A 6,504-nucleotide genomic window follows, 5' to 3' on the forward strand; every position below is an offset into this window, starting at 1 on the left:
CGGCAATATCAGAAAATAAATGACATATATAACCCACCTTATCGAGAACGCGGCAGACCAGAAAACGCCCACTCGTGCCTTGCGCCGGCACGGCAGTTACGCGATCTCGTTAAACGGCGCAAAATTACAGAACTCGTCCGCGTACTAATTGCAGAGAATCGCGCGCTGCGAGCAACATTTGTTCGCTTCGTGGAGGGCCGGCAAACTCCCACGAACGGTAAAGGGTCAGGATCCCACCTGTGAGAAAGGGTCGCGATCCTTCTGTCGCGCTTCGTAACCCTCTCTTCCCGACGAATGCGTGCGCGCGCGTGTATACGTGCGTGACACCTGTTACCGTGCACGGTTATACACGTTACCTGTGCACAGGGGTCGAACAGTTAGACAGGGTTAGAAAGGGTAAGGCCCTAAAGCGGTATCGGGGTCTCGAGCAAAGCGCAACTCTTTTTCTCCCTTTCTCTTTCTCTCTCTCTCCATTCCGCTCGGGGTTTCCATTCCGCTGTAATAATCGCAGGTATACACTGCCACCTTGTGCAGCCCAGATCACAATGCCACGCATCCGTAACCCTTTCGACTCGAAGCATTATGACCCTAAACGTTATCCCGCCGAAAGGGGAAAAATGGGCCGAATAACAGGTTGCGGCCCGTTTGTGTAACCTCGTTTTTCCCCATTTTGATGCCTTTAAGTCTCTTCTTTCTAGTTATAACACAACGTATTTCTTAATATGTTGCACCTTGCGTTTAGCGTGTGCTGAATCTTTTCTAGAAGAACGAACCTTTTAACAGGCGTTTTATGAGGCTATTGTTAACGCAATATAACCAATAAGGTTCAATTTTTTTTCAAAGATCAAATATTACGAGAATTGTAATAATAATAATCTATGTAATGATTGTTTTTTTAACGTCGGCTGATGTACTAATTAAATTTATGACCAATAATTCTTTATTGAACCTCGGTTGTCCCATTTTTACAATACTAGCTTTCGCTTTCACGGCACTCGCACACAAAGTGATCTCTGTTCTCGTCCTCGAATTTCATCGGAAATTGCATGCCTTCGAACACACGTCGCCGTACAATAGTTCTGATTGCCTCGCGGGCGGTCGTCTCGGAAAAACAAGACCTTCGACCACACGACTTCTTGAGAACGAGCTGTTCGCGGTTTAAAAGGAATGAGAAGGGACGAAAATCGAGCAAAACCGAAAGCAATAATTATCGGTGCCCACGAAACGATCGTCGTGGCTGTCGGCGTCGGCCGGAAGTAGGTGGCATTTAACCGGGAACGCACGAAAAGGGATGAAAGGACGAGCCGATCGGGGTCGTTCGTTTAAGACGGACCGAAGAATTAGTCGGTATTGATAATGAGAGAGGTCGCTTCTCTTTGCCTTCTCAATCGACGAGTAGGGGTGTCACCGTTCTATCTTAAGTGTAGTAAAATAGAACGAAGGCGAACATAAAAAAAAATGGAAAAAAAATGACAGTTTCTTAGGAGAACGTTCTTGTAATTACAAACTCCAATTATAATGCTGATGAAAAACGTGATATTAAATAAAGTCTTTTTGCCTTGATTAGCGAAGAGAAAATGAGTTTTCAAAACATAAATAAAATCATTACTTTATAAAAAAATTATTTTTAGAATATTGCATAATAATTTCTCCTGTTAATTATTGATGCAATTAGTAAACTAATGGCACATTAAAAAGTGTCATAAAGCTCTCGTTGAAAGAGCGATATTCTAGGTATTTGCTATAATTAACAAAGGTCGTTCTCATTTAGGTTGCTTCTTATAATTTATGGTAATGTCTCTTGGTGAACTTTTAAAAAAGCGTGACAAAATACGGCACAGTCTATAAATGATATTACTGAAAGATCACTTATCATCGTATCAAGTGCAAAAGTAAAAATCCAAGATAGAAATCCGCGCAATTGTTGAGCCGTTCTTTTTCGATCACGTAATCCAGTTCAAGAAGCCATCTAAGTTTACAGATTTGCAGTCTCGCTTTATCAGACGAAACATAACACGTATCGTGTAAAACTACGTATCGTGTTGCTATCTTATCTGAGATTTTATTTAATTAGAAGACAAAGGCATCTGATTTTCTTTTGCAAACGTAATCAGTTTACAAATATGGCGTAATTAGTGAGTATATAGCAACAAATAAATGATTACTTACCCTAAAGTTGCTCCTCCGGCGCCTAATCCTCTTCTCCTCTTCTCCTCTTCTAAGCCTCCTTCTTCTCTCAGTTCTCCTTACGGTCCTTCAAGCACTCACACACGCGTTCGCGAATCAAATATAAAAATCACACAACACTCCCGTACATTGCACATTAGAACAAAACTTGCACGGAGTATTATTTACATGGATTACACGTTCGGCACCTTGTCGCGATCTAATAAGTAATGACGTAACCTAACAAGTAGCGTCGTAACAAGTGACGACGTAGAAGAATACGACGGAACAATATACCGATACATAACGCGAGAGAAAGAAAGGAAGAGAGAAACGGGATACAGATCACGGAGGTTAAGGATAACGGAAATAATCTCTTCAACGCCGTGAAACTCTTAACATTAGGGAATTTCTCGAACATTTATCGAAATCGAGTTAAAATCGAGTTTAAATCGATTGCGATAAATGTTCGATAATTGCTCTAATGTTTTTAGCTTGCGACGTGTGGTGGGGTTGTTTTCGTCGTCGCGCTGAGCTGCGCACTCTATATCCCCTCTCTTTCTTTCTCACGAACTATGTATTTGTACGCATTTTTGCTCCCTGCTCCTCGCATTCCTTCATATCGAAATCGGCGTGGCTTTGTACTTGTAGTTATCCTGTTATTATTCGCATGACCGGTACTTGTACGAAGTAAATTAATTCGTATTCAGCATAGTAAATTATTTCGTATTCGCATATCGTCTCTAATAACCTTATCACTTCCTGCGGTTTTCTTTCCATCTCGTACTGTCCTAACCTATTATGTGAAGTGTCAAACGCGCAATAATATTCGAGTCACATCTTTGTCCCAAAATGACAAAGTACGCGTCGGGAGTGTCGTTCAAAATATCGGGCGATATTTTATTAAACGATTGTCGTATTCGCGATGTGAACGCGAGTGAGTGCCATGGGCTGCGCGAACTGAGAGGAGGAGGAGGCTCGGGAGGGGCATCGGGCGCCGGCGGAGCAACGTTTGGGTAATTAATCATTTATTTGTTATTCGCATAAAATATTATATAATGCAATGAACATGAAATGTTAAATACGCTTTAAATATTCAGTAAAATATTTATGATAATTATTCGCCATTCTTGGAAATTTTACACATTTATTATTATTTCAATTGAGTAAACTTTTATATTAATTATTTTAAACAGTGCTCTAATCACTGGATGCATTGTCTTTTACAGCTCAACTTTACGGATCAACAATGCTGTCAAAGAACGACAATTCCGCTGCTGCGCATCGTACCGATGAGTTTAATTTGCTTCATTTTGCTTTTAAATTATGATTATTATGTAGAATGTGCGAATTTTAGATTTTGCGCTTAAATTTAACTAATATTATATTAGCGACGTTTGTAAAGTTTATAAAATAATTGAAAGATTATATTATTTATTGAAAATTAACGGATTGAGATACAATAGTAGAAGCAGCACGATGCATTCAAGCTAACATTGTAGCTATAATAGTAAAGCAACAAACTTAGGCCCAATTAATCTTCTCTAGCGTGCTCTTCGCACGCACGAACGGTTTAACGAGGTTGCTCGAAGCAACGCGCCGCCAACCGAGGACCGATTAATCTTCCCGCGAGAGAAAGAGAGACAGAGAGAGAAATAGAATTCCCCGAATCACGAAGAAACACCGGCGTAAAATTAGCTAACACCACCGCGGTGAGAATCCCGGGATTCCTCTTCTCTTAGGGATAGCATGATGCTGCAACTATAATCCGCTATCGTGGTGGACGGCGAGAAATCGGTTGGCTCTCCCCAGTGGGTTGCTGCGGATCGCGCCCGGCTACCCTTTGTTTGAGAAGCGAATTGTCGATTCATCTCGGCGCGTAATTATTTTTCGTGAAGGCAACAAACTTTTGGACGATGCGCCGTGGGGAGCCACTCTCGGAACCGTCGAATTTACGCCGCATAGCCGTTGTAAATCTGTTACAGATGATTTCGCACTATTCTTGCGTTAACCCTCTCCAATTATTCTCTATTGTTCAAAGATATAAACTCTTTGCTCTTTACTCAGCATCCAGCAATATGCTATTGTTTCATAAATTTTTAATTCGTTGTTACAAGCATGTAACAACGTTGATTCTGTTAAGAGAAAGTAACATTACAAGATTTAACAAAGTCAAAATTATATTTTTAGAAATTAGAAATTGCGCAAAGCTGCATCACTTATCGATTCAAGCGATAACAAGTTTTTGATAATAATACATGAGACAGTCAATGATATAACTAACCCTCTTTCTCGATACTCCGATATTTATAACTAAAGATCCTTACCGGGATAACGTATTCTCGGGGAAGAAAAAGTTCTTGAAGAAACAAGCCCGGCGATAGACCGCCAGGGAGATTAACTCTTCCTCTTGGTTTCGAAGGGCGAACAAAAGGGCGAGAGGTCCCGCGACAAGAAGGAAAGAAGGCGACACGCCATTATTCCCCGGGCGCTTTATCTGCTTCTCGGAGAAACAAAAGTTCGCCTCCGCCAGCGCGACAACGGTGGTGGTGGCGACGACGGCAGTGGCGGCGGCGTCGTCGTCGTCGTCGTCGTTGTCGTCGTCGACGGTGCCCACGACTATCGATCTTTTCGCCCTTTCGCGATGGTCCCTCGCGGGGAATAATACGCGACGCAGAGATATACCTTGATCCGTAGATATCCAGCGGTCACGATCCCCGCGAACTTTTATATCGAGGGTCGCCGAAGTTTTTGGGCGCGTACTTCAAAGAAGTTCCTGCAGAAAGAAAGAGAGGAAAGGGGGGAGGTAGGGCGGGGAGGGGGGAAGAAAGAGAAAAGACCTGGCATACCGTCGACAAGTCCATCGTCAGGACACGGCACCGCACCATCAAATATTCTATGAATTCCGAGTCGGCTTTGTGTCGGAATACGACGACGGCGTTGCGAAAGGAGATATTTCGCCGCATTAAATTTTTATCGAAAACTTTTGTACCGCGATAAAATATACCGGCGCGTGCGGCTTCTCGCGGCTCGCTGATATTTATTTATTTATTCGCTGCACGCGCAGGAACCATCAGCAATTTTCTTAATCGATAAAATTGTCCAGCGATATTTTCTACGCTGTTATCTTTTTTTTTTTTACATCACGCGACGTATGAATGCCACCGTGTTTCCGGAAAAAAATATTAGGCTGAATAGAAATTTGTAAAATTGTAGGCTGATAGAAATTTGATAGATTTTGTCCATTTTAAAATCGAGAATATTAAGCGGATATCAAAACTCTGAAATCTCGAAAAAAAATCAATTAATCAAAAGCAATTTGTGTTTAAATGCCTGGCCGGCGAATTCCATATATCGATTGCAATATAAATTTTATGCTATTGACGTTCATAAGATTTGTGAAGAATAATTGATTAAATTGCGAAAATGTATCTCAAAATTATTTATATATATATATATATATATATAAGTATTTATATAAAAGCGCTCATTATTTTAGCAGCATGCATAAAAAAATTCAAATTTTCCGTAAATAAATTACAATTCTGTCAAAGCGTGTCCGAAGCGATTTGAAATAAATTAAGAGGATTTAAGTTTATACTTAACTACATAAACATATAAATACGAAGCTTTCTCGACGCTAAGCGTTCTTAATTTTGCGCGCTTTCAAGTGTTTTTTCACCATACGCTTATTTCGCGTATTTCGCGTTTAGAAGCGTTTTTGTGAAAGATGGCAATCTCATCAAGAAGTAATAGGATACACCACTAGTTCGCAATCGAACAACGAGAGGAAACCTTCGAACTAGCAGAAGCCATAATTTCGCAAAATGAGGTAAGCTTCGTCTATCTCCTCCTCGGGACGTCCCTCAAGGCTGGCATGGGGTTACACCCCCTTTCTATGATCGCCCCATCGCTCCGGCCAACCCCCTCGTGTCATGTTGGGGTTGTGCGCTGCACAACTGACCAATAAGCTACCCCTCGCTTATGTCCACACCGACTATTCGATCGATAGTTACAGTATCCATGTAACTTTCTCCGTCCACCATCGGCTCCCTCGTAATGCGCGCACGACTCGGCTCGGGCTTGGCAACACACGATATTTCGCAGAAAATAATACGCCTCGCGCTTTCCAACTTTCAGACGAGTTTGTTTCGAAAAAAATTTCTCATTGTCACGATAGGGCAGTTTTCAATATTCAACTGTCAACCGCATCCAGGAGTTCGTATAAGTGACAGCAATAAAAACTGTCGGTTTATGAGTATCAATACGGTAAAAAAAAAAAAAAAAAATACTTGGAAACGCACAAAATTAGAATCGCTCAAAGTATCATTACAAAAA

At 41.3% G+C, this 6,504-nt stretch overlaps 2 long non-coding RNA genes across 2 annotated transcripts in view; one reads left to right on the top strand and one right to left on the bottom strand.

Annotated features, from left to right (window-relative positions):
- The window catches only part of LOC105668516 (uncharacterized), a 48,736-nt gene extending 46,206 nt beyond the window's left edge, over nucleotides 1-2,530 (bottom strand). The window contains exon 1 of the long non-coding RNA XR_001100120.2: nucleotides 2,170-2,530. This is a non-coding gene — a long non-coding RNA (uncharacterized lncRNA). The remainder of the gene's footprint in view (nucleotides 1-2,169) is intronic.
- Nucleotides 2,531-2,708: 178 nt separating this feature from the next.
- LOC137001036 (uncharacterized) lies at nucleotides 2,709-6,037 on the top strand. The gene is made up of 2 exons (XR_010891195.1): nucleotides 2,709-3,182; nucleotides 3,396-6,037. It is a non-coding gene; the product is annotated as an uncharacterized lncRNA (long non-coding RNA).
- The last annotated feature ends 467 nt before the right edge of the window (nucleotides 6,038-6,504 follow it).

The sequence above is a fragment of the Linepithema humile genome, chromosome 7 (assembly GCF_040581485.1).
Source record: "Linepithema humile isolate Giens D197 chromosome 7, Lhum_UNIL_v1.0, whole genome shotgun sequence".
In the NCBI taxonomy this organism is placed as follows: Eukaryota; Metazoa; Arthropoda; class Insecta; order Hymenoptera; family Formicidae; genus Linepithema; species Linepithema humile.